The sequence below is a fragment of the Athene cunicularia genome (assembly GCF_003259725.1).
Source record: "Athene cunicularia isolate RWA chromosome 7 unlocalized genomic scaffold, athCun1 chr7_part1, whole genome shotgun sequence".
Classification (NCBI taxonomy): domain Eukaryota; kingdom Metazoa; phylum Chordata; class Aves; order Strigiformes; family Strigidae; genus Athene; species Athene cunicularia.
Window position 1 is genome coordinate 17,506,639 of NW_020799107.1, and position 27,664 is coordinate 17,534,302.

The window sequence follows — 27,664 nt, forward strand, 5'->3', positions numbered from 1 at the left end:
AACTCTCTAAAACTCAAATAACGTGGGCTTCAAGGCAAGTTACATAACATTTCTTTACTGACTTTCACATTACCCAGTTCAGAGTGAAAGAACTGTCAGAGCATACTTAGCTATATGCAGTGTGACAGATTTCACTGTTCTGAACAATTGGTCCCAACTGCTCCTATCTGAGGCTTCAAACCATTTTTGAAAGCTATCAAATTTTATATTAATCTCCTCAGGAGGAGAAAGAACGAATCTCTGGATAGGAAGACAAGCCAGTGCTGATGCATACTGAATAGCAGGAGGGGCACAATATTACTTGGAAAGGCCTCTGACTAGTCTGTGTTCCCTTCTCCATAAGGCAGAAAGTTTTATGATTTTGCTGGGGGGGAAAAATAGGGAATTGATAAATTAAACAAAGGTGGGATTCTCTTGAAGAAAGAAAACATATACACTACCGTGCATATTATAAATAGAATGTGTTTGATTTTGTTTGCATATGTTTTCCTCTCACGTAGAAATTAGTACATGGTATTTGGGGTTTTTGTGTTCACAGTTATATCTGCTTTATCACATTCATTCCAGAATCCCAAGCAGTGTCACTGGTTTTTGGAAGGCTTCATAACTAGTAACAAAGTGCCAAATGTTAAGATGTGGGTGGTTGAGGAGGAATTTTATAACTAAAAGGAAAGGATAAACTGGAAGGAAAAAACAGGTGACAGGAAGTGGGTTACCTGAAGCATGCATAGAAAGAGAGAAATTAATATATTCTGAAAAAAGTAGAGATAGAAGAAAAAATGTGATCCAATCATGACAAACACAAAGCATCTCTGCAATAACTTCTGAATACTGTATGTTTTACTTGTAGTAGGTTGGTCTATGAATAAGTCAGTTGTTTTAATTGGACAGCAGATTATATTGAGGAAAAGAAAAGGAGACTGGAAGTAGTCAGTTGGGGGGTCCTAACTGGAGGGCAGATGAGGTACTAGGTCAGAACAAATGAGTTGGAAGACTCCCAGCTTGGCTGCCTACAGGTCCCACCAAAGTTAACCTGGTGAACCAGTGCCTGCAGTTTGCCAGAACATGGGGAGTTGTGGCTGCCAAAAAGCGGGACTGCTTTTTAAGAGGGGTGGCAGGTGTTTGGAATAGCTCAACTTCCTCCTATTCCTCTTATAGGAACTTGCTGCATCCTGAGATAATGAGTTTTAGCCACATACTCCATGTATGCTGTTCTAAATCTTTGCCCCGTTGGCACCTTATTCCTTCTGTTAAATCAGTTTCTGAGTAACCATCCACTCATCAGATTCCCAAATAGAAGTCCCACAGATGCCAGGCTCATCCGGAACTGAGTAATCACATTTCAGCAAAACTAAGACACAGCCACCCAGTTTACTATGATTTCACTTTTCAGTTCAGGATGCCAGATACTCCTCATTGACATTACAACCCTTTCTGTAACATTCAGAGCCTTTTACAGGGAGGTATTTGGGCCTATGTATCAATAATCTATTCTAAATAATCTAAAAGCGTCAAAAATATCAACATATACTTTGTAGTAAGTGTGGTCCAAAGGGATCTTGACAAATTCATATTTGTTTTAAGGAATAGGCCAGGAGGAATACCAAGCTGATCCAAATATAGCTTCTTTAAAATGTGGCTAATGGGAGGTGATCAACTGAAGAAAAGAGACAGCTGAACTCTGAAAGTGCATTAGAATAGGTCACAGAAGCAAATAAGAGGTCTAGGATCGATATTTCAGACACTTATCAGCAAATTTAAGCAAAACTAGCTTAGATACTGAATACTAAAGACAATTTCAACGTAATGATGGAAACATAGGTAATTGGAAGTATTCTCCATGTTTGAAGCTCTGGACTGTGTAGTCAATTCTAAAATTAAGCATTCTGGATACCATCAGAGCACCATAAATGGAAAGTGAGGGGAATAAATCTTACTTTAGTTGTAACCATTAAGACAAAGCACTGAAAGGCAATCAACAGCTACAGAATGCTGGGGGGGAAAGAGTTTTGAATTCTTTAAAAGGTGGCAATTTGTAGAATGAGGCCTAGGCTTCATTCCAACACACAAATATATTTTTTAAAATTCCACTGATATTTATACATCAAAATAGTTAGAGAAAAAAACCTTGGGTATGATGGTTCATCAACCCAATTACTTTATATTTGCTGACTGAGATTTTGAAAAACAATTGGCTAAGATCTTCTGAAACTTTGCTTTGATTTTCAGATTGCTGGAATATATAATGCTTCAGTCTTCTTTAAAATAGAAATATAGATACCAGGCACATTTGAAAGATGAAGAGGTTATTATGGTAAATAACACAGCATGCATATATGCTTTCCTCTAGAGACTCCTATGCAGAGGCACACACATATGCCTTTATTCCAGCTGCACAAAATTTTCTTATTTCTGATCAGTTCTTATTTCTCATGATCAAAAGTGTTCCCATTCCTCGCATATCTCCTATGCTGTGTTAGCTGTATATGGCTTAGGTTTTATCTCCAAATCATTTGGGTACAGGCAAAGAAACAGCAAGAGGTAAGGTAGTAGAAGTGCTACCTCATCTTTTGTGTTCCTGTACTACAACATCTGCAGGGAAATCAGGCTTTATAATCCTGAATTGTAACATGTAAACACAGAGCAAAAGAGAAATACCTATATTGATGTGAATACTTGCCACATGAAGGGGAAAAAAAAAAAAGTTTTTGCAAAAGCTGATTATTTGATAATGCCTTGTAAAAAGAATAATTAGCTCAATTTGGAATGTCTGCTCTCAAACATAGCAGGTGCCCAGCTGTACTGGTTAAAAGAATTGTTAATGTAAACAAGTAAGCATATTTCATTCACTTTGATTACTGAAAATCATTGTGCTCTTTTCTGTGAAATTGTAGAAAAAATAATAATATAAAAATCATGCTTGTAATGGTTTCAGACTTCAGACTGCAAATGCAAGCCAGAAAGCTAAGTGCAGCAGTAACCATAGGCAGCTTCACACAGGTGCACGCTAGGAATACCTCAAGGACCATTTAATACTTCAATAGAAAAAACCTTAAAAACACAGATAAAAACCAAGCCACACACACTCATACAGAAAAAGTCATACATAGTTTTATGTAATGGTGGTTTTTAATAATACACTCAGGAATTTTAATTTACCAAAACCAATACAACTCTAAGATTTAAATGTTAAAGTTTTCTACTATATTATATATTGCATTTTATTCAGCTATTTATTCTGGTTTAAAAAAAAAACCACCCTGATTTATTTGGAGAATATAATTTTTCCCAACTGTTGTTTCAGTAGCCCCGGTAATGTTTTAGACTAAATGTTTTGTTATCTTTAGAAAGATCATTTTTTTGTTTTCTTTCACAAATTTAATAATTTGTTCTGGATTTTGGTTGAAAATTATCTAAACCATCTTCGGTAATTATTTTTCTACTTATTATTACAAGCTTAAGATCCTTTGGGAGATTGTCACATTGTATGTCTATAATTATTTCAACTCCCTTCTGTTTCTGTTCAATAAAAAATTAAGATCAACAGCTCTTGGCACAGAATAGCTATGCAGAGATCCTTGTCTCTGCAGGCAAGAAATCCCAACCTATATAAACAATGAACTCTCAGTGCCACAAAAACCTGCATTAAGTTGTCTATTACTCACCATTTACTCAGAGATTGTGTGAATCCTCTTTCGCTAATAGTTATATATTTATATCAGATAGACTGCAAAGATTTTTAGGGACTAGGAAGTAGTTATTCCCGGTAGCATGAAGGAATCTTGGAAATGTTCCATAAGCTTAATGTATTCTAATGCCTATTCCTAGCCAAAGAAACTGGTGATTCTAAGACTTCAGGCTCCTGTTGAATATGAAGTATGCAAAACAAGGCAGATAGGCATTTGAATCAAGGTAAAACTTACCGATGCATTCTAAATCGTTAGAGGAACTGTGCTTTGTAGTGTGATGCCATGTAGGAAAAATCACCTTTGTACTTCTCTGAGTAGTTTTACAACATAGTTTGGGGTATTTTTGTGGCACCCACTGGTTGTCTGTTGAACTCGAGGAATTTTTATTAAAAAAATATTGTTCTTCTGCAACTTCTGGGATGTGCCAAAAAAGCTTCAATTATAATTCAGTTGCAGTGACAAACTTCATCTACTGCTTACGGTGGCAATGTCCAAAACATTTAATTTTCAAGCATTTGCTATACAACCAGAACAATACCTTTGCCTATTTTTTCCCCAAGTTAGATGAGAAAATAATTCTTCTACGCAAAAATTATTTGTGATGAAAATTTCAAAAATTTGAAACATTAACACAGTAGGAACACAACTACAACTGAGAGAGTAGAGAGAATCATTTAACTCCAAATTATCGAATTATGTCTTAACCATGTTATGACTTGAACAGGCCTGCTGTTGCTCCCTATTTCTTGTTTCAAATCTCAGTTAAAAGATTGCTAAAAGTACAGAAAATGCTTTTCTGCTATTGTCATCTTAAGAAACTGCCACATTTCAGTTAAAGCAGTTATACCATTCCTAATGGGGTGGCATGCAGTGAGCACAGGCAGTGATGTGACTCCCAAAAGTTTGTCCCTATAAAAATATATGCTCAAATTATATTAAAAAAGACTTGAGACCCTTGAAGTATTTTGTGGGAATTTTCAGTATGGTCCCAGGTAAATATGTGATTACACGCTCAGTATTCACAGCACTAGCAGTAGTCCTTGTGAGTGTTAATGGTAGACTGCATTTTACTGAAATAGCAGAGGAAAGGATGATAAGCAGCACATCATTAGCACAAATGAGAAGAAAAGGAGGAGTGCATAATTTTATATTTGGTATTCTGAATGTCTGAATGCTGTTGGTTGACATATCAGGCAGGGACTCCGTTTTATTGAAATAAATGAGATAAATCAGTGAAGGCTTGATGAACAATAGCAATATTGCTTATTGTTAGCACAACTAACAGCAAGGCCCAGAATATGTGACATTCAGAACACTGGAGGACTGCCAATCTTACTCCAAATTTATAAACACTAGAAATGACATTATGAAGAACTATTGATTAGTTACATGGATGTCAATTCCAAGTAAAATAACAAAGATTTTGGACTTGAGCAACAAGAATTTAGAGGCTAAAGTGGTAATTATGGTAATCAGCACAAAGATAAATCTTGTCAAATTATTCTTTTTTTTTTCTTTTTCTTTTTTTTTTTTGACAAAATCATAGATCTATTTAAAAAGGCGGATGTAGAAGCATAGTTGTGGGGGGTTTTTTTAAGGCACTAACTATCATCCATTCATTAAACACTTTATTTGAAAGTAATAGACAATATATTAGGTGGGCTACTACCTGAGTTGATAGATTTTAAATTATTACTAATGGGGAGATGTAACTGAGTGGTGTTATTTCTAGGAAGTTTCTCTATGATTAAGTTCTTTATTTGGTGTTATTAGCATTTTTGTCAGTTATGCAAACAAGGGTTATGGTAGTAAAGTTTGCAGATGACACGAAAAGAGAAGGTTTACAAGGTTGCTATTTCAGGGAAGGCTGGGTAGTCTAGTTTAAAAATTCAAGTTAAAATCACTATATTTGAATATAGTCAAATGCAAAGTACAACGATTGGCACCTTAGATTATAGAATAAGAAAGTTCATTTTCAAATGAAACAAGAATGAAAGATTTAAAAGCCAAAACCACCTCAAAGTGAGTGGTCTGGGAAAGAAGGATGACGTGATCCTGTACTGACTGGAATGGGGAGCAGTAAGTAGAAGCAGGGACATGACCATGGTATGAATTGGGACATGTTGCACTGATGCAGTTTCTTTAGGACATTTTGCCTTTTGTTCAAGAGTTTTGAAGCTCTACTAAAAGATTGTGGGAGAGCCACAAAAGTGTTTTGAGGTACTGTCTATGAGATTTAAACCAGGTTTGAAGAACTCAATTTATGAACTTGCTGAAGAGAAAATAAGAAACATACATGACTGCTGGAGAAGATATTGCAATGGGACTCCCCAGCATGTCTGACAATGGAATAATATTACCTAACAACCTGCAATTGACAGTAGATGACTTCACCTTGTAAAATGTAATTTATTGTGGCTAAGTGTTGGAACAGCTAATACAAATGGTAGTGGACATGGAACTCATCTAGGCCTTTAATTCAGTATCAAACAAATAAAATTTAAAGTTTTCTCTTCATCTTGGAATTTTTTAACTTAGCAATTCCTTTCCCCCCCTTCATCTTAAAAGAGCATTTTCCTATGACTAATAGGAATAGTTCTGCTTTAAGATTTTTATAATCAAATTATGTCCATGAAACAACTTCAACTTCTCCGCTCTATTCTGTTTATTCTTTTTTCTCTGAATTGCTTTGAGGCCGTACAAATTAGTCACTGAGGATTAGTTAGTTTTTGGAATATACCTGTAGTCTGAAGGACTAGTGGGAATGAGCCAGCTCATGAAGTATCATCTTCATGAACCCAGAGCTTGGGGCTACAGTTCAGATCAGTAGAGAAAGGCTTTCAAGGGCTTTTTCCCTTCCTGTTTTCCACAGTGCAGGACATCTTGATACGTTCACCTAGCAATCACTTGCCCTTAGGAGCATCTGCAGTATATCTTTGTCTTCATTCTGTGTTCTTTGTCACCCAGTTATTTAATCTCCTCCTGATTTCAGTCAAAGTAAATACATCATGGTTTCGTTAGAGGTACAACAGCTAAATCTGGTTGAATGAAGCATTCTAGCCTGTGAGGCCTGAAGTTCTATAAAACACTGTGTTGCTTACATTGTCCAACATTTTTTTCTTAAAATCACTATCTGAAAGTATTTGCAACTGGGTAGTCATTAGGGATTAGCATTCATTTCTATATTGCTAATGAAAATGCTTAAGATTAGTTCAGCAATGACAGATTCTAAGATACTGTTCCAATTCTAGTCTGACATGACTACTCTAGCAGTCTCGGAGTAACAAAAAGTGGGACAGATGTGTAGAAGGAGAATATCCATACAGACCTACAATCATTATCAGAGTAACCCTGTTTAGGCTTAAGGTTAGGGGATCAGCAATTATATTAGTGTTCTCACAGAAGTCTAATGTTAAAAATGGAAAAATAAAAAATTACTTGATCCTGCTCTCTTAGTCTTGAAGGAGGGGCTATGGAAAGTTCAGTGGGAAGCTCACTTGTTTTCAGGAAGATGGTGAATCAAAATAGAAAGCCTGGAGGAAAGTTCAAGACTGCAGAGATGTGGTTATAGGCAGAAAGCCTTATTAATGTTTCTATTTGAATACCACAGGAATCCTCACACGTCTTGTGAGAGCGAGCTCAATCTCTTTCCCAAATGACTATATTTAGACCTGGAGCTTTCAGGTGGCTTCAGCCAGTTGTTCTTAGGCGAGAGAATGGATAGATTTGCATTGCGTGATTTCCTTTGCAAGTCCACCTTTAGACACAAGGAGACCGAAATCTGCATTTTGCAATGCAATTATTCAAAGTTGACATAAATTGAGATACTGATTCTGGGAGGAACATTGTCTCTGACAGGACTGTGATAGGCATCCAATACTGTGCTGTAAATGATTGAAGAACGAAGAAGAGACACGTCTTTCTCAAGGTCACATTGCCATAGCTTCCAATAGAAATGAAAAACTATTGAAGAAGTAAATATCCTGAAGTAAAGAAATTTGCTTCATGAAAGTGCCATAAAGAATAGAATTTACTGAATTCATCTGAGATGACCTGGAAAAAGTAGGAAAAGTATTTTCCCTCATTAACTTAGTGATTTGAGTGTAGCTATAGCTGAATCTTGAAGAATGACCCACTAGGAGTGATTGAGGAAAGGGGAACGTCTGCAATAGATTTTTGTGAGATCTCATTGTTTTACACTGTGGAATCAGTCCAAAAGAGATTAACATAAAGATCTAATACCTTTAGAAGAGAAAGTATTTTACACACTGCTTTGGTCAGTTTATGGTTAAATTTTTTTTTTTACTCTGCCTGGCAGCAAGGCACAATGGCTTACAAGGACATTCAGTTTGCCTTCTCACATAAGGGAATGAAAAAGAGACAGCTCTGCCAAAATATGAGCAAGACAAGCAAAAAAACCCACACCCAAACCCTTAAAAAATAACAGAGTTTTATGTCTCTTTGTCCTGAAAGCTTCAAAATACTACTGTGGATTAAACAGTTATTGTGTTAATTGTTTTTAGGTGAGAGTTTACTTAAAGAACAATTAATAGTGGCCAAATAAATAATTATTCTGACAAGTGAAACAAATGTTTTTTTTTAAAAAAAGGCATTCTAGGAGTTACTGAATTTTCTGTAGATGAAATAGTGTTAATTTCTGAAGACTCATATCTTCTAAGCTCAACATTAGACATGGGATCACTTGAAATGTGAAATGTGTATGCAAACCTAAGTATATAAAGACTGTTGGCAATGATATATCTTGCTTTATAAATACATAATACACTGCGTATCAGTCAGTGAAGGACTGAAATGGAGAACCTCGGAACCTGAATGCTGCAGAATTTAATTGACAGCACTCTGAATCCTCCTGCTCTGCAAGGGACTGCTCTTAACTTACAAAGAAGATTTGGAAGATCTGGCATGTTGGACCACTGTGTGTCTCAGCACTGAATGCCAGTTCCATGATTAGGTCAAAGGTATTGACCTAAAAGACTTGTCTCATTCTTACTCATATTTATCTTTGGGTTGGTGGAGGAGAACCGAAGACAGAAACATGTTCCGACTTAGACACCTGTCCATCATACACATTTAACTCTGAATAGTGTGAAGGCAGAAGGCAAAGGCAGGGACTGGGAAAAAGAACTGCCCACTAGGGGAAGATCAAGCTTGAGACTGCCTAAGGAACCTGAAGGTGTACAAGTCCTTGGGACCTGATGAGATGCATCCATGGGACCTGAGGGAAATGGCAGATGAAGTGATTATGCCAGTATCCATCATGTTTGAGAAGTTGTGGCAATCCAGTGAAGTTCCCACTGACTGGAAAAACGGAAACATAACCCCCATTTTTAAAAGGAAGATGTGGAGAACTACAGGCCAGTCAATCTCAATTCTCTGCCCAGCAAGATCATGGAGCAGATCCTCCTGGAAACTATGCTAGGGCACATGTTAAAAAAGGAGTTGATCTGGTAACAGCCAATCACTAAGGGCCTTCACTAGGGGCAAATCATGCCCTGACAGATTTGGTGGCCTTCTACAGTGCAGTTACAGTGCTGATGGATAAGGGAAGAGCAACTCACAGCATCTACCTGGACTTGTGCAAAGCATTTGACACTGTCCTGAATGACATCATTGTCTCTAAATTGGAGAGACGTGGGCTTGATGGATGGGACACTCGGTGGATAGGAACTGGCTGGATGGTCACGCTCAAAGACTTGTGGTCAACAACTTGATGTCCAAGTGGAGAGCTGTGACGAGTGGTGTTCCTTAAGGGACAGTGTTGGGAGCAGCACCATTTAACATCTTTGTTGTTAACATGAACAGTGGGATTGAGTGCACCCTCAGCAAGTTTTCTGATGACACTAAGCTGTGTGGTGAGGTTGACATGCTGGAGGGAAGGGAAATGCCATCCAGAAGGACCTGGACAGGCTGGAGAGGTGGGTCTGTGCAAACCTCATGAAGTTCAACAAGGCCAAGTGCAAGGTCCTGCACATGGGTTGAGGCAATCCCAAGCACAGATACAGGCTGGGCGATGAGTGGACTGAGAGCAGCCCTGAGGAGGACTTGGCGGGTATTAATGGATGCAAAACTGACTATGAGCTGGCAATGTGCATTCACAACACAAAGCCAACTTTATCCTGGTCTGCAACAAGAGAACTGTGGACAGCAGGTAGAGAAAGGTGATTCTCCACCTCTATACCTTCATGAGACCCCACCTGGTGCACTTTGTCCAGCTCTGAGGCCCCCAACATCAGAAGGACATGGACCTGCTTGAGTGGGTCCAGAGGAGGCCACAAAGATGACTGGGGGGCTGGAGCACCTCCCCTGTGAGGACAGGCTGAGAGAGTTGGGGTTGTTCAGCCTGGAGAAGAGAACGGTCTTGGGGACACCTTAGAGCAGGAAAGATGGGGAGGGACTCTTTATCAAGGACTGTGGTCATAGGACAAGAGGTAATGTTTTTAAGCTGATAGAGGGTATATTTAGATGAAATATAAGGAAGAAATTCTTTACTGTGAGGATGGTGAGGCCCTGGCACAGGTTGCCCAGAGCAGCTGTGGCTGCCCCCTCCCCTCCCTGGCAGTGTTCAAGGCCAGGTTGGACGGGGCTTTGGGCAACCTGGGCTAGTGGAAGGTGTCCCTGCCCATGGCAGGGGGTTGGAACTAGATCTTTAAGGCCTCTTTCATCCCAAACCGTTCTGTGATTTTTGTATAGAAGATGGACCAGTTCTTTGCATCACCTGAAGCAAGCTGTACAGTCTTTTTGCCTTTGAGTGCTTGTAGCGTGCAAGTCCAAAAATTATATGTGGAATACATAGCCTGAAAAGCTTTGATTACTGCTTATTAAGTCCTCTATGGAAAACAGCTACAGATGCTACAGACTTGAAAAGTTGCCAAACATAGTCTTCTTTTTTAGGCAATTGTGAGCTCTTATGTTCTACGCTATACCCAAGTGACTAGAAACCTCTTGGGAAGTAAAGCAAGAGACCAAAGAGAATCTGTATTATTTCCTGGAAGCATCCAAATGATGGAAATAAGAGGAACAGAATCCAGGAGCTGGAACATTTTCTTTGGTGGGAACAAAATAGATCTTTTGAAAGCATTTAACAGGTCATCCACACCTTTGTTTACCTGCAGTTATTAAGCATATTCCTAAAATTTCTGGCAAAGCAAAATACAAGGAGTGTCACTTTTCTATGAAGAACCAAATCTAATTTATTTTTTTTTTCACGAGTCTAGACATTTCAAAGAATTGAAAAGAGATTAAAACCTAGTGAAGGCTAAATATAGTTTGTTTGACAGGTCCACTTCCCATGTTAACGGAAGAAAGACAAAAATCAGCTACTTGGATTCAGAATGTAATTGAAGTGATGAATTTGTGCCTTTTAGCTAAAAGTCAGTATTGATTGTATTTTCATGTGTTGCTAGAGGGGATGACCAGTCTTGTGAACTTGTTCATCACAGTAGGTGTTTCAAGATATTATGCTGAGCAGTTCTGTGTCTGTGATAAATCAATACCACAAATGATGCCTGCTGTGTGCTATTTAGAAGGGTTTGGGGGAAAAAAAAAAAAAAGAAAAAAAAAAATCTTACTGCTTTTAGTGCTAATGGTACATTTGTTATGTTGAACCATAAATCTGTTTGCCTGACATTGTTCTTAGGCATCAATAACTCATGGCTTGGAGTTCAAGATACTACTACTTCTACAATTTCTAAAAATGTTTTAATGGATGACTTAGAACTTAAACAACTTAGTCTCCAAAACTAAGTGTGCATTGTTTCCTGCTCTTCAGCTCATAAAAACTAGTTTAGGGAGATACTAAAAAAATTTAAAATCTAAATTTAACATGCTGGAATAACTGACAGAAGAAAAATTCAACAAAAAAGTCTGCCAGTACTGGTTATTTTCAGTTGATAAAGATCATTCATTTACTCAAAATAAATAGGCATATTTATCAAATGCTTAATTAACTGCTTTTTAATTTTAACTTCTTTCTTTCCTATTTTTGCCATTTTCTTTTAGCATTAGTATGTAAAACAGCAGATGGGGTTTTTTGTAAGATAAGTACAAAAATAGTGGCTTGGGAAATCAGTTTATAGACACACTCAGAGGTATAATAAGCAGCCCTATAAATCTTACCAAAATATCTGGGAAAAGAATTAAAAAGGCTATTGTAGTTAGTTTTATTGAAGAGGAAAAGATGTCAAAAAAGTCAAAGAACAGTTCATGAATATTAAGATTACTGTGAACTTGACCTACTCAATGTTCATAGTTTTATTGTAGAAAGTTTTTGACTTACTTGGGATATAATTTTTCAGTTATTTCCTAGGATAATATATTGGATGTCAGAAACTTCATGTGTGTCGAAAATTACAAAATTAGTGATACCTATCAGAGGAGTTTGCACAGAATTTGAAAATTCAGTGTTCATCCATCATTGCTGGAATACATTGGAGGAAAATCGGGAACTTCTTGTATATATGTAGAATACTAAATATTGTAGAATACTAAGGAAAGGAGACTTGAAAACTTTGATACATCTTACAGATAAATCATACAATTTGGAAACATTACTAGTTTTTAAAATGCTCTTTAACGCAGTTGCGAGATTGGTAAGGTATCATCTAACAATAAAATAATATTTAGAGTTGTTCTTCTGCCTATTTGAATATTAGCATCCAGCAGACACTCCAGAAAGTCTAGTCAACTAAAGAAAAAGTCTTCCTCTTTCACTGCCCTCCAGTGATCTTCATTGTGATATGACTGGGTCAAATAATAAAACATACATGTAGAGTAAATTTAGGTCTTGAGCTGTTAAATAATACTCAAAGAAACAAACCAAAAGCTTTTGCTACCTGTTTCAAAAAGGAGATATGAGGTATACTGTTATTGGGTTTGCTAACAGAAGTAACACTTACACAAAAATGGCCAAAGTCTTCTAAGATACTTGGGTAAAGGACTCTTGTAGAACATCCCACCCCACCACCCTGCATTTATAAGAGTACATGATATCAAATCTAAATACAGGGTTTCATTTGGTATAGGGTTTTATTTTCTAAGGACTTTGAGCCACTGTTGGCACATTTTAGCATGAATCACTTAAGAAAGTTGTTCAGGAACACAAGGGAGAAATTATTTTAAGAAAAGAAAGCAAGGTCAGAGAAAGACAGAAAAAAACCAAAACCCTGCACCTCAAGATATTGTAGATGCTTCTCCAGTCAGTGATACTGGAGCATTTTAATGTTTCATCAGATCCCAAATGGAATCTATCTTAGTATGAGCAAACCTCAAGTAATGATTTATTTATATGCAAGGCATCTTAAGAGCAAGGTGCCTAAAAAAATTCTCCTGTTTACTCAAGGTTGTTGGCAGGAGTAATGTCTATAAGATACTGCTTCTTTCCTTTCAGCACGGAATGGAAAGAACCTTGTGGATATAAACTCAGCCAGTAAGGATAATTTAGTGATAAGCATTGTTAACTTCTACTTCCAAATTTTCCATAAAAGAAAAATTCCAGAACTTGTTTCATAGACTTACAGTCTTATATAAAATATCATTAGCATTATCTTCATAAAACAGGTATAGCAAAAGACTCTAGACTTTTGTACTCACATTAAACTCATTCATTTTTTCATCTCTGTCCTTTTGTGAGGGGTGGTCTATCCCATTCTTCTTTCCCAATCAGGAGCTTTGTTCTACAGTCATTTGCAAAGAATACAATATTTAAAAGAATTTTTTTAAAACTACATTTATTTTATTTGCTTTGACAGAAACCTTTTGAATTGCTGGGGCATCAGAATAATTGATTTGGTAGTTGAGAGTGGTGTAAACTTGACTTATTTTCTTACCACTGTCAAGTGTTAGACTCTGCTACTCACATTATCAGTGCAGATGTCTCAGAAACACTTTCACTAAGAGTCCTACATGTCAGCAGTTTCTGCATCAATTTGTGTTAAGATAGCCTTGACTTGCCAGCAGATCATACCAAGTTCATCTAGAGCAAAAATGCTTATAAGAACTACTGTAAAACGAAAAGTTTTGTGGCTCAATGGAAGAACAAGTTGGCTAATTCTTGAGAAAAGTAGAGTTTCTACGCCCCAGACAAAAACTATGGCTTGTAAGCATATTCTGAATGACAATAACTTAATGTTTACAAATTATTACTTTGTGTTTATCCTCATGAAAAGAGTATGAGACAGTCATGTTCTGCAATTGGACATACAGTTTATAGGCAATATCATAGAAAAGAAGGCTGAAAAATTTTTGAAGGAATATCTAGTTCATCATTTTGCCCAAAGATGGAATCAACTGTATCAGACAAGTTTGCCTGAACTGTAACATCAAGCAAACTAGGTATTGCGTTTGCAGTACTGACAGTTAAGTTTGCTATTCTGTTCATTTAGGTAGCATTTTCTCCTCAATTTCTCTGTATTGATTTGGTTTACCTATAATATACCTATAAACTTTATTTTGTTTTCTACCTGATGTTGTCAAGTTTTGGTTATCTATAGGCGCATTATCCTGGTGATGTATTAACTGTGCAATGGCTGTGTAGGCACCTAACCTGGCTTTAGACGAGTAGTTTGGCTGCTTTATGTTTTGAGTGCCGTGATCGACAGAATTGCCAACTTTTGCACCTTAATTAAACTATCATTGTATGCTCTCATAATCTAATACAGGTCACGATATTTTCAACTCTTGATTAACCAGGGTCCAGCATGCAAATAGTTTTCTTGTAAGCCAGTACTCTTTATTTAACGCTTGAAACACCAAAAGTAGAGGTTGGTCCATATCAATTATATAAAGTTTTAACAGGGACTCCTCATTAACAGTCGACAAAAACTGTGAAAGCATAAATGCACCAATATATTTTGAATATTATTTGCTGATGTGGTATAAATAAATTGCACTGATTGGATAAAAAGTTACTGATTTAAAATACAGCAATGTGTTTTTTTAAAAAAATCATTCTCAAATGATAGATCCTTTGTATTTGTTCTGGCTTCTGCATTATACTTTAGACATACAGCTAGTATATCATCAGTTATTAGTGACTGACCTTTTCTACCAAATGCTTCTGATTTTTTTTTTTTCTTCATTCTGAAGAAAGCAAAAAGAAAATCTTTCAACTAGAGACTAGGAAAACATTTCAAAAACTAGTGATACTCAAGCATATTTTTTTAACCTGATCAAATTTGTTAGAAAAGTCATTATTTATAACAGAGATAGATATTGTAAAGAAAAAATGTGTTGTTTTTATCCCTTTCACCTTCACCTTGATTTTCCCATTTGAGATCAGAGCTCAAATCATGTTCACTCTGCTAGGGGCATAACTAAATATAATAGTACCTGTATGTCTGCTGATTTCTGTAAAAGCCAGCCCGTGTTCCACATTCATATTAAAACTTTCAATGAGTTTAGTGACCTGTCTTTTCCTATTGCTGCAATGTTGTTTCTGAGTTTCTCTTTCCTCTTGTATTTAATGCAGTCCTGGATTTTAACTTGGCAGGTTTCACAGCTGTATTGAAAATTATGTGCATTATTTCACTCATTCACCCAAACCCATTTAATTTAAAAAAGAACCATCAGACATGACAGTACTTGCATAAGATGGAGCATAAATATTATTAAATTATACTTTTTTTATTTCTGTTACTATATTCGTTATCAAGTGACATCGATTGGTGACATTAGGAATTTGTGTCCAGTGGCAATTACTCTTGATCATGCTTAATCAAGCTGTCTCAAATATAACTAGAAAACTTAGAAAACTGTGTCCCATCTTAGTGAAACCTTTGCCTTCTTTTTTAAGGAGAAACTGTATCACTCAAAATGATCATTCAAGAATAATTTATATAAGTTTTATGAGTATTTAAGGCTCTTTACTTACTATTCAAATATTCAAATGAAATAAAATATGGGATACCGATTATATGCAGTGATTTTAATTAATATAAAGCTGCTTTCTGTAAACAACAAGGTTGTGTAAGTTTCTAATGGCTAAGCCTGGATACTTGTTTCTCCTCTTATGCCCTCCACAGAGGAGGTGCTGATATGACCCAAACAATAATAAACTAAAAAATATCCCAAAGCTTCTCTCCAAAACCAGCAAAGAAATACAAGAAATAACTGTAAACATCTTCACAACCAGGAATGTCTCTTTCCCATTATTTTCTTGAAAATACCAGAATCTCTGTAATACAAGAACTTTAACCTCTGTAACACCAGGTAAAACAGGTAACAAATGATTATTTTTCCAGAAAATAACTTGTATGCAGTAAGACTTATTTACAGGAATAGCCCTTCCCCTTGGAAATTAATCCTACTATTTTATCTTATACCATTGCTTTTCTCCTACTCACCACAATGAGTAATATATAGACAAATGTGTGCAGCGGCAGTCTGTGTCTCTTCTCCCCTTACTGTGCCTTGCTGTTTCTCTCCTATTAGCTGTAGCTGTGCAGTCGTCTAGACACAGTGTGACAGGAACTCAGTTACCTTGATGGCAGGTACAGATGCAGCTTTAGCACTTGCTGTCTGCTTCACGTTTGTAACACCCTCGCTCCTTCCGGTCACTTGTTCAAGGGGAGAATGACAGCAGCATTTCTGAGCTGTTCTTGTGTTTTCTCCCAGAACGCTCAGGGAAAGCAGACTTCGTGATCTCCATGCTAACTACCAGCCTGCCCGCTGCCAGTTCTCCCTACTTCTGCCAGTGATGACATTCAGCTCGCTCCTCCACGCAGGATACAGCACTGATTCCTCATTATGTAAGGCAGTCTAGGTCAAGTGTAGGAGAGGCACTGCTGGCCTGAGCAAGCTAGTGGATTGCTCCCTCAGCTTCATGCTTCATGGGGTCTGGAAGCTGGGTCCTGATCTTTGCTACATCTTCTCGGGTAAATGTTTTTGCATGATTTAAATGGTTACTGTGCTGTTTTTCTATGCAGATAGCTGTCAGCCATGCTGTGAATTGCAGAGAATTTGCTGGGTGAAACCAGCTCTGTCAGCATGATTGGATTAACAGAGTAGTTCTTTTAGGCATCTTCAGCTTTAAGACACTTTACAAATATAAAATCATAAATTGAGTTTGTTTAACAAACATCTTTTCTAACCTTATGGGGATTATTGTTAATTTGACTGATGAAGCAGTGAATGAAATCCATTTGCTAGAAGGTGGTGTGGGAAAGCATTATTGGATATAGCTATTAGCTCTGAGAGGTTTACTGCAGTTTCTGGCTGTTGCATTGTTTTAGCCTTGCAAATTACAAACATACTTCTTTTACTAAACAAAACAAAATGAAAAAAAAATGTATTTGATTTTCTGGCAGCCTTTGGTTATTTTTTTTTGAAGTAGCAATTAAATCCAGGATGCTATTTTCTATTTACTGCATGAATGCATGAATCTATATGCTTCTGAAATATGTAAGGTGAATACTGCAGATAAAAGTACATCTAGTGACTGCTCTGCAGAATGCCAGAACAGTACATGTTAGCTAGATTTATATTAGAAGGTAGCTTTTTTTTTTCAAGCACCATGTAGAATTCAAAGACTTTTTTTTTTTGTATTTACACCCTGCTGAAAATCAGTCCATAAAAAAAGACATAGTACAGTTTTGTCCTTAAACTAATTATACATACTGAGTATTGTCAGGTGCTGGAACGTCTGATTATACTGGAATGCAGCAGAAGAGGCCCTGGAAAGTAACAGCATAACACTGGTACTGCAGTATCGTGTAGGGAATTTCAACAAGGCTAGCTTGCTTGCTAGAGACAATTACTATATAATAAATTTGAAAATATTTTTAATGCATTTGAGAAATTAATTAGAAAACTCGTGTTTATGTACAGTACCTTGGACAGCAACTTTTTTCTTTCCTGGTGCTGAGGAGTCTAACTCACGGGAGTTAGCAATTTGTAAAAATTAAATAATCGAATTTAAGATATATTAATGAATTCCAAAATATAGGGGAATTTATAGTCAAAATACCAGAGACACACTTTGGTCATCATTGTATCAACGAGTTACATTTTACAGCTTACTTTCAAGATCTCTTTTAATATATTAACTTAAAGATAGTGAAGTTTGTATTGTATTATGTTAATGTGTCAAAAGAGATAATTAAAAATACGAAATTATTGTCTATGGACAATATGGCATTTACTGAATTTTCATGTCTTATAGGTAATTGCTCACTCTAAGAATAAATATCAATGTCCCTTTCTTAAATCAAAATAAACTTGAATATTAAGATTATGTATTAATATCAGATTAAAACTAATTTTTATGAGGAAAGTGGAAGTCCTTTAAATGTGTTTTTCTACCCACCAGAAACTAGTGGATCTTTACACTGTTCTAGAAATAATGGATAGGATATAATTTCAACACTTGTTTGTAAGTTAAGTGATTTTTTTTTTTTTATCATTTTCTTACCATCTTTAAAAGCTCTCATTCTCTGGAAAAGAACTGTTAAGCAGACAGTTGTATCTTCATCATGATCTTACCTTAACAGTCACTAAATTACTTTTTTTTCTTTTTAATGACAGTCATGTAGATCTATGCTGTGATTTAGTAGAAATACCAGGCTGGTGCCTTCGTTACTTACATTGTGAAATAAATTAGCTTCAAGAAAATGTAATTCATTTTTGGTATCTTGAAAACACCTCTGTTGCAATGCAGTGTATTACATTGTATAATATTTTATAGATAGCATTTTTACACTTCAGAATACAGAAGTATGTCTTGCAAACCAACTCTTACAATAATAGCATGGTATAGGAACTTAGAACAAAACTGCTAGGTACCACGCAATATTGTAATGATGTATTTCAGATTCTTTGTTTCTTGCTTCCTGAAATGTTCTAAATTAGTTATGCTGTTATATACGAGTACACTGTGTTCCCTCCCATTTCAAGTGTGGGTTCTTGAAGTATTTTCTTACAGGCATAAGGAGTATTAATAACCTATCTATTCAATTAGAATGAAAAAAAAAAAAAACCCACAAAACTTTTTGTCTTCAAATGTATGGGGGTTTTCTGGAAGTGTTATTTTTTGTGTCATGGTTCACAGCAGGGCACACAGAGTACTTCTCAACATAGCAAGCTGCAGATGCTTCAGTAGGATACAAAATGTTAGAATATGGTGGGGGTTATGTGTGTTCATATATCCTATATTCTGGTATATCACTTTGGATCTGAGAAATCTAATCTGAGCTTCAAGGTAGTGAAGGGCTTTGAACCCACTACAATGCAGGATATGGACCATTAGTGGTCAGTGCCTCCTCCTGGTATTTTCCTGTGGTTTACTGGAATTGTCCAATCTATGACTACATCAGTAGCTTGCTTTGAATATTCTGTGTATTCCCTCACATCACAATATGCAGCTTGAGTTTCTGACAAACTTTTCTCTTTTCCTCACAGTACTAGAGTTTTCTGTCATGCAAGGGAGTTTCTGTGCTATTTTCATAGCTATGGAAATGTCACTAAAACTGAGGAGCATGGAAACAATATGAAAGTGTGTGAATTAAATTATTTTGTAATAGTGTGTTTAGCACAAACAATGGTGAGACCAGTTTTTGTTATCCATAACATAAGCAAAATATAGGAGTATACATTAGACTATTAGTTTCTATAGACATTTATATCTCAGATTTTGTCTGCCCATTTTAATTACTTGAGATACATAGTGTGATGACAATCATATGCTAAATTAGTGCTAAATCGAAGAAGAAAAACTACAAACATCAGTGGTTTAGTTTATTTCATGTAATGTCTAAAATGTAAGACTGTAATAGTATAATTAACAAGCTTTCCCAGTGAGTTTTGTCTCACAGATACAGATCTTTCACCATCCAGAACTGCCAACTTTTATTTGCATCTAGTGCAGAAAGACATTCCAAAAGTGACAAAAATGTATTGCTGTAGAAAAGGGCTATATCTATTCTGAAGATGCTTGTTTAGAAGCTGGCAGATATGCTCTGTTCCTTGTGCAAAAAGTTACTCATTATTCAGAGGTTTTTCTCAGTTTTCATTGAAACCGGTTGGTTGCAGTCTTCTATGTTGCTACAGTTCATGTCATTCTACATGATGACGTTATTCCATCATTAACTGCTTGTATAGCTCTTCTGTGACTGCAGTACAATTGGTTCACAAGTTTATAAAAAGTCCCCTAGAGGAAAGGGAGATGCCATCTGAGGGACCTGTACAGGCTGGAGAGGTGGGCAAGTGCAAACCTCATGAAGTTCAACAGGGCCAAGTGCAAAGACCTGCACATGGGTTGAGGCAGTCCCAAGCCCAAATACAGGCTGGGTGATGAGTGGATTGAGAGCAGCTCTGAGGAGAAGGACTTGGGGGTATTAGTGGATAGAAAATTGACTATGAGCCAGCAGTGTGCACTCGCAGCCCAAAGCCAACATATCCTGGGGTGTATCAAGAGAAGTGTGACCAGCAGGCCGAGGGAGGAGATTCTCCCCCTCTCCTCCACCTTTGTGAGACCCCACCTGGAGTTGTTCAGCACAGAGAAGGCTCTGGACAGACCTTACAGCAGTCTTCCAGTACTTAAAGGGGGCTACAGGATAGATGGGAAGGGACTCTTTATCAGGGAGTGTAGTGATAGGATGAGGGGAAGCAGTTTTAAACTGAAAGAGCGTAGATTTACATTAGATATAAGGAAGAAATTTAATGTGAGGGTGTTGAGACACTGGAACAGTCTGATACTGGACAGAACATGTCTCTGCCCATGGCAGGGGCATTGAAACTAGATGATCTTTAAGGTCCTAGTCCGTTCCAACCCAACTCATTCTATGATTATCATGTTCACCTGCTTGTCCATGAAGGGTCTTGGATGGCTCATTACTTATATATTAGATTAATTACTCCAATACCTGTTTTCCACACCCACTGAAATTCACAGAATTCATTCCTAGAACACTAGAAAGAGATATGGAAAAGAATCAAGGGAGATTTTCTAATGTTTTGATAAATAAAACGTACCTCAGACACTGTCACTAAAAATGTCTATATACTGCTCTTAACACTCTATTCATTGTGTATGTAGACCACATTCTTCTTCATTGTTACTTGCATGGTTTACTGCCATGGCTGAACATCTAAGCTTCTAATGCACATTTTAAAGGTTTCTCTAGATTGTACAGAACTGTGATATTTGCAGCAAAAATACTGAAACAATAGTGACAAAACGAACTACATTCTCTTTTTCTCTGACTGAAATTAATTATAGGTCCCTTTCAGAAAGGGAACTGTGCTGCAGAGGATCACTAGAGAAGGACTCCGGGTGAATCCTTTGATGTGCTGAAGAAGACTAGAATCTCCCAGTGCCCGGTGATCACTAGGGGGGGCAGTTTGTGGCACTTGAGCCATAAACTTACCTGTGCTGTTCTCCAGTGCTCTTAAACATATGCACAGTATACCTGAGGCAGAGCAGAGTAGGACTGGTCAACATTTGTACAAGGGCGAGTGAACCACAAATTTCCTCTGATGCAAATTTATCAGGTCTGCAGAACCTGAAATCTGCAAGATTGCAAGCTTAAGGGTGCAGTGGAAGTTTGCCTGGCCACTCTGTCCTTGCTGTGCAAGGCATGGAGGTGCTCTCCTTCAGGCCTGTTGGATGGTGGCTTCAGCCATTACCCATTAAGATGATTGCTCCTTGGGCACTCATATGGGAGAAGTTGTCACCATACCTGCAGGAAGAAGTGGTCAAATCTTTGCGAAGTAAATGCAACGAGTATCCTAGACTTGCTTGGTTTTAAAAATTATTTTACTAGCTATTAGGAGTGTCCTATTTGTTTAGAGACAGTACAAAAGGCAAGTTGGGGTTTTTTGGGTGGAAAGGGAAAGGAGACCATGACTTATTTAGTAACTTTCCATTTATCTTAGAGTTGGAGCAACTGTGATTGAGAAATCTGTACCTTTCTGGTTTTCTGCAATTGTGGTGCAATGTATATGTTTAAAACATTAAAAATATAAGAATTCAAGGGATCTAGCTCTTTATCAGTTGGAAAAAAGTTGCTATTGTCATGATAAAGTCTTCTCTCTCAAATCCCATATCTGATGGCAGTCTGGTTCAAGGAGCCACCAAAGAGTTTATTAAAATAACCACAAACCCTATCAATTTTCCTGACACCGTAAGCTGGTGGAGCTGAACTTGAGCACCTGATTATACCAGTGTGACCAGTGAAATCTGAGTCATGAAAAATTCTGCTTAAAAAAAAAAGCTTTCTGTTAATTAAACTTGGAGATTTCCTAAATACTTAGGAAATCTCTTGCTGTGTTCTTTTAATCACTGTACTATTTGCAGAGAAAATCTTTAAAAATTTATGAGATTAGACTTCATAGTTAGAACAATTGTTCATAACATTCTGTATTGATAAATGCTTGAAAATAAGGTATTATATTGAGAGATTCCAAGTGTTTGTTGTGAAGGGCCAAGCATGTCAGGCTGCCACTGGGAGGTAGAGATATTCAGCTTCACGTAGCTTGGATTCAAGCAAAATTTAAGCAGTCAAAACCTCATGATGTAAAAATATTATAAAAAAAAATATCAGAACACTACTGGGATTGACTGTAGAGGATCAAATTCATTATAGTTGCCTGGGGTCACTGACTCACAGGTTAACATGTTAAGTATCTGTTACAGATTACAACCTTATTACATACAGGTAAAAATAGGTTTATTTTCTTTGGTCTTTACATGTCAGCATTGTATTACAGAATGAAAGAAATGCAGTATTATTTTTGGTCCTTCTTCCATGCATCTCTCGCCTTCATAGTCACTGTCCCCTTCCTTTCCTATCATAGTGCCTCCTGCCCCCTGTCATGGCTGAAATCAGGGTTTGCAAAAGTGTTTGCTGGTGGCCATCCCAGTTCCAGTTTTCTTTTTTTCTTTTTTTTTTTTTTGTCAAGAAAACAAAATGAGAAATACATAATGCTGTCTGATTTAGCTCTAACTGAAGCTGATCCAGTGCAGCTGGAGTTTGTTGTATTAGCAGTTACTGTTACTTGGCAGTCTGAATTTTAAAAAGGAACATTTTTTGTCTAGGTTCCAGATTTGGCTGCACAGCTGTCATTTGAATACACGGGAATGTATAGATCTGACGTGGCAGTGATGTACCAGGCTGTGTGATTGACAATGCAGTCTGCAATAGTTGGACATGTCATGTGACTTTGGTCCAGGAACCTTTTATTTTTTTTTTCATGATTGTGAACCCATGACTGAAGATGTTGAACCTACCACCACTACACAGTGGGAAGGCATAAAACAAGACAGAGGACAGGTACCATTTAGTTGTGGCATGCCAGGGGCTGACCTGGAAAGGTTTCTGGTGTTCTCATAACAGAGCACCATTACCCAAACTATTTCCTTCTCATGTTTCAGAGACAAGTAATTAAAAGAAAATAAATGGAAAATTAATGAAAATTTTTACTCATTTAACACTGGATAAATAAATATGCTTCTCAACACAACCCCTGCCCTTTGTTCCTTGCTGAAGAAAAATGGGGCTGTAGATTTTTAGGCTTGTTTAAGTCAGAAAATCTTTTAAAAAATCTTTCACAGACGATTCATTTCTGTTACCGGTAGATGGGGCTGTCCTTTAAGGTGATGACTTGGTATCCCCCCCACCCCTTTTTTCTTCACCCTCCTCTCTGTCTCTCTTTATCGTCCTCCCATCCCCCTTCTTTTTTTTTCCTTTTTTTCTTTTCTTTTTTTATTTTTCGCTGCTATTTGCTGATTTGTATTTGGTACACTAACAGAGTGAACCTCAGAACAGGAAGCCGAGAATGAAGCAGAGAGGATACTGCAGAGGTCGTTTGCTTTTTTTTCCTCAATGAGAATGCAGTAATTTATAAATACTTGGTAATCTTTTGGAACTGGGAATCTGAACAAGTTTACTAGCATTTGAAGCATTTCTTCATCACTATCTATTGTGGTTTTTATTTTTGGTTTCCTCATAATGCATTTGAAATTCATGTTTTATCAGGTAAGCCAGCAGGATGATGAATCCTAGACTTTAGTTCATATATGTGAGCTGTCCGCATGGGGTTCTCCCCCATCCCCCTTTCTTTTTTCTTTTTTCTTTTTTTTTTTTTTTTTTTTTTTTTTTTTTTTTTTTTTTTTATAATTTCTGAATGCTTGCTTTGTAGTTATTGTTAAGCCTCTAATTAAGGAGAAAATCCAGTTTAGGTGGTTTTTTAAAGTGTTTCCAAAGCTGCAGTCTTTTTGGCAGCACAGCATTTTGTTACAAGATGGATTTCACTGGTCTTATATTTTTGGGTGTTTGCCAGCGTGTTGGGTGTGTGTGTGTGTGTGTGTGTGTTTAAATTATTGTTCAAGATTTTTCCTCTGAACTCTTTAGAAGTTAACAGAAGTCATGTTGTTCCTTCACATGGAAAACATCTTAAGGGTGAAGCAAGTGATGTTAAAATCCTAGCATGGTAGGAGTGTACAGTTTTCCTTCCCATGGAGAAGCTCTGCTTTAAGGCTAAATTCTTCACCCAGATATTTGAGGTTTACCAAAGGAAGAAATGACTCTCTCCTCTTTTTTTTTTTCTTTCTATCTCCCTCTGCCTTTAGTCTTTCTGATCAGGTACACTGCTAGAAGCTCTTACTTTCATTTACATACTGATAAGGACTGGTTGTTAAATTGCAGATATAACTCGGTTCATAATCTGAACCGTCTTGCTTTTTCAAACAGCACAAGAAATTTGGCAGGTGGACATCAAGCTCTTTCAGCATCTTTTCTAAAATGGATTTCTTCTCTGCTGCTTGTCTGAGGTATGTGCTTAAAAGACTCCCACTGAACTAATTTACCTGGGATTGGGCTGTCTGTTCAACCCATCTGCCCTTCATCCCCACTTTGAGGAAGTTGTTGCTCATTCTGCAGTATTTGAAAATGGATTGGTGTTTTTCTATCAGTGCTGAAAGCCTGTCAATTGTACTTATTCCAGAAATGCTTATTTTGTGGTTATGGTGTCAAATTCCTGAGATATATTGGTTGATATTAGTGTTGCATTCTTGAAGTGCACCTACATTTCTGTTGTGTTTTTCAGGCTTGACCTGTGTGTTAATATAAAGTATAAAGGAAAAAAAGTCTGTGCTAAAAATGACTCTGAGAATCTAATGTGGAACAATAACAGGATGATTACTGCCAAGACCAACACCCTGTTAGTTTATTCTGTTGACCCTGGTTTGTGTGATCTTGAATATTTGCTGAAGTATTTAGATACAGGAAAGCATGTTGAAGACAGGCAGCCTTAAACTTACTGTCCTCATTTTGCCAGGTATTCACAGAAAATGTTTATTATTTTAAAGAAAGTATCAATGATGAGAGGGGTGGAAAGTAAGAGCTTTAGCCTGCCACAAGGGATGTCCAGCTTTTATTGCATAAGGCATAGTATAATCAGTAAAATTCTAGGGAAATTCTAGGAAATCAACAGCAATTTTCAAAGTATCTTGTATGAGAAATAAATAATTTTAAAAATCTGATTATAATGACTTACAGAAAAAATATATAGACAGTTTGAAATGATACTTTATACCAGGGTTGAGGGTAGTTTATTACTGATCACTGAAATCCACATTAAAATTGTTGTATTATCACCTAAGCTTGCTTTGAAGTTTCAGAACCTGTACAGGTCAACAACTGAGATAGCTGGGAAGCTAAAATAAATGACAGGTTATTTCATTCTTAATGTGAAGGTGGTCTTGAAGTAGAAAACCTTCATAATGTCCATGAATATGACTCTTCAATGTACTATTCCAATACCAAGCACTTTAAAGGACAGGTGGCTGTTGACTTTTAAGGATGGCATCACTGCTACTATCCGTATTATACTACATCCTTCCAACATGCAAATCCTACTGTAAAGTTATGTACATTAACGACAAGCAGATATATTTAGAGGACAAAACCACAAAGCTTAGCATTGAATTTTGTCCCTTAAATGGTATTTTACTGATACTTCTCTATTGGTTTTGGCTACCTTAAATTCAAGAACTGCTATTAAACAAGTATGAAGGTTTCCCTGCTCTTGGTTATGAGAAATATTCTGGCAGTAATTGGGAGAGGTGGGTACTTCTTTGTAAACTTCTTCTGAAAAGTGGCAGAAAACTTGCTCTAATTTGTGTGTGTGTGAATTTAGAACAGTGTACTCTTCTGGATGAATGTATTTTCTTTCATTTTTATTAATTTTCTGAATTCCAGTTCCAACTCATCTCTGGGAAAACATATTGGGTCTTTGGGCTAAAGATCATGAAGAGGTTTTGTTGATTCTCTTCCAATGACAGGAACATATACTACTTTCTTTTTCTCCACTGAAAACAGCTGGTATATATAGGAGGCAGTGGGATTCCACAAGAGAGCTGTATTTGACCAGCAGACTTTCTGTTGATGCCCAAATGAAGACAAACTAAATGAAAAATTGAATATATATTCACACTTGTAAACTGAGAACAACAACGTTATGCCATCAGTAAGACACACTAGATAAGGGATACCATTAGGCTTTTTTTAGCATAATGTTTTAGAGCACTTGAGAGATCAAATTGCTCAAAGAGAAAAAAAATCATAAAGCTGAAATATTCCAAAATGGAGAAAAAAAAAAAGAACCTTTGAGTAAATTTTAACCATTAAAAGCTACAACTTATGTTACTGACTGAACATAATATTGTAGGGAGATGGGGAGTATCATGCAAGTTCTCCAAATGTTTTTCCCAAATCTCAGTAGTTCTGGCAAATGTTCATTTTCTACTTGTAGGTTTATTCTTTGTAGATTCCTATCCATGAAAACATAAAAAAGTTGGATGGAAATAACTGAAAGTTTGGTATAGGTGAAGTAATTAGTTAAATGATAAATGTAGAGTCAGAAATTGTCACCCTTTACGTAGTGGGGTTAGTCCAATTTCTGTAAAAATGTGCTGATCTCTTTTTATTCAATATTAGTAATATTTATTTAGAAAATCCCTGTGATGTATTACTGAATAATGAGTGTTCAGTGCTTTTAGGCTTTCTGTCTCCTGCTGACTATTGTGTCATCTGTTCTGTCTCTTCCATTTCCACCAGTGTGTGTGGTTCCAGGCCCCCTTTCACACTCTTCTAATGTGTTATTTAGCTCTGACAAAAATAATTTTTTGTGCAAAAAATATTTTTAAGTGCAAAAATATTTTGCACTTATAAAAATTCTGGGTGGCAGCCTTCCCTGCCATATTAAATATTACTTGAAAAAACACATTTCTGATTCAGCCCCTATGCTATCTACTGTTTGCATTTATCAGCCCCAGATTCTCTCTCTTTCTTTTTGTGCTAGGAGATTCTCATTACATGTCTTTTTCTGAATCCAAATTTCTATTGCTTTGTCTCAGTAGTATCCAGTGCTTCTCTCACTGTATTTTAAAGTGTTTCCATCCTTCTTTTTATTAATTTCCTCTTTTTTTTCCACAAGTCTCTGAGATTAAAAGGACATAGACCCTCTATATTTGGTCTCAGAAACATCCAGTTCAGTTTGTGCTTTCAGGCTTTATCCCATCTCTTGCCCTCTACCTTGGTAATTTATTACAGTACCTTGTAGGCATGCAGCTCAATCTTTTTCATCTTTCTCCTACTCCTTAAACAGATTCTCTAATCTGCTTCCAGCATTGGCTTTTTAAAATGACTTCATAATACAATTCAAAACACTGAAGGACATCCTCCTGGTAAAACAAAACACAACCAAGCAAGAACTCAAATCCTGTCAAGGTCAGACAGAAAAATTAAGGAATAGACGTAAGACTTGTGTGACTCAAATAGGCTTTATTTAATAGTGGTATTGGTCAAAGATGACAAAACTAAGCATCAACTACAGTACTTTTTAACTGAAGTAAAATTCCTAATGAAAGAAGCCTTCAAATGCTTGGTTAAGTGCATTTTAAGCCAATGACTTGACTGTGTTCCAGATGTATTTGCCTGCAATTCTTCCATCCTCTCATCTCT

General features: G+C 36.7%; 1 protein-coding gene and 1 long non-coding RNA gene across 9 annotated transcripts in view; one reads left to right on the forward strand and one right to left on the reverse strand.

Annotated features, from left to right (window-relative positions):
• Window positions 1–16,143, reverse strand: part of LOC113482224 — a 76,553-nt gene extending 60,410 nt beyond the window's left edge. The window contains exon 1 of the long non-coding RNA XR_003398798.1: window positions 16,049–16,143. This is a non-coding gene — a long non-coding RNA (uncharacterized LOC113482224). The remainder of the gene's footprint in view (window positions 1–16,048) is intronic.
• The window catches only part of SCN1A (sodium voltage-gated channel alpha subunit 1), a 100,899-nt gene continuing 89,332 nt past the window's right edge, over window positions 16,098–27,664 (forward strand). For 4 of the 8 annotated variants that reach the window (XM_026852637.1, XM_026852642.1, XM_026852644.1 and 1 more), the window contains exons 1-2: window positions 16,098–16,579; window positions 24,392–24,471. The gene's annotated coding sequence lies outside the window, so the exon portion shown is untranslated. Of the gene's footprint in view, window positions 16,580–23,569; window positions 23,678–24,391; window positions 24,472–27,664 lie in introns of those variants that run through there. The other 4 variants (XM_026852641.1, XM_026852638.1, XM_026852643.1 and 1 more) reach the window with 3 other exon arrangements.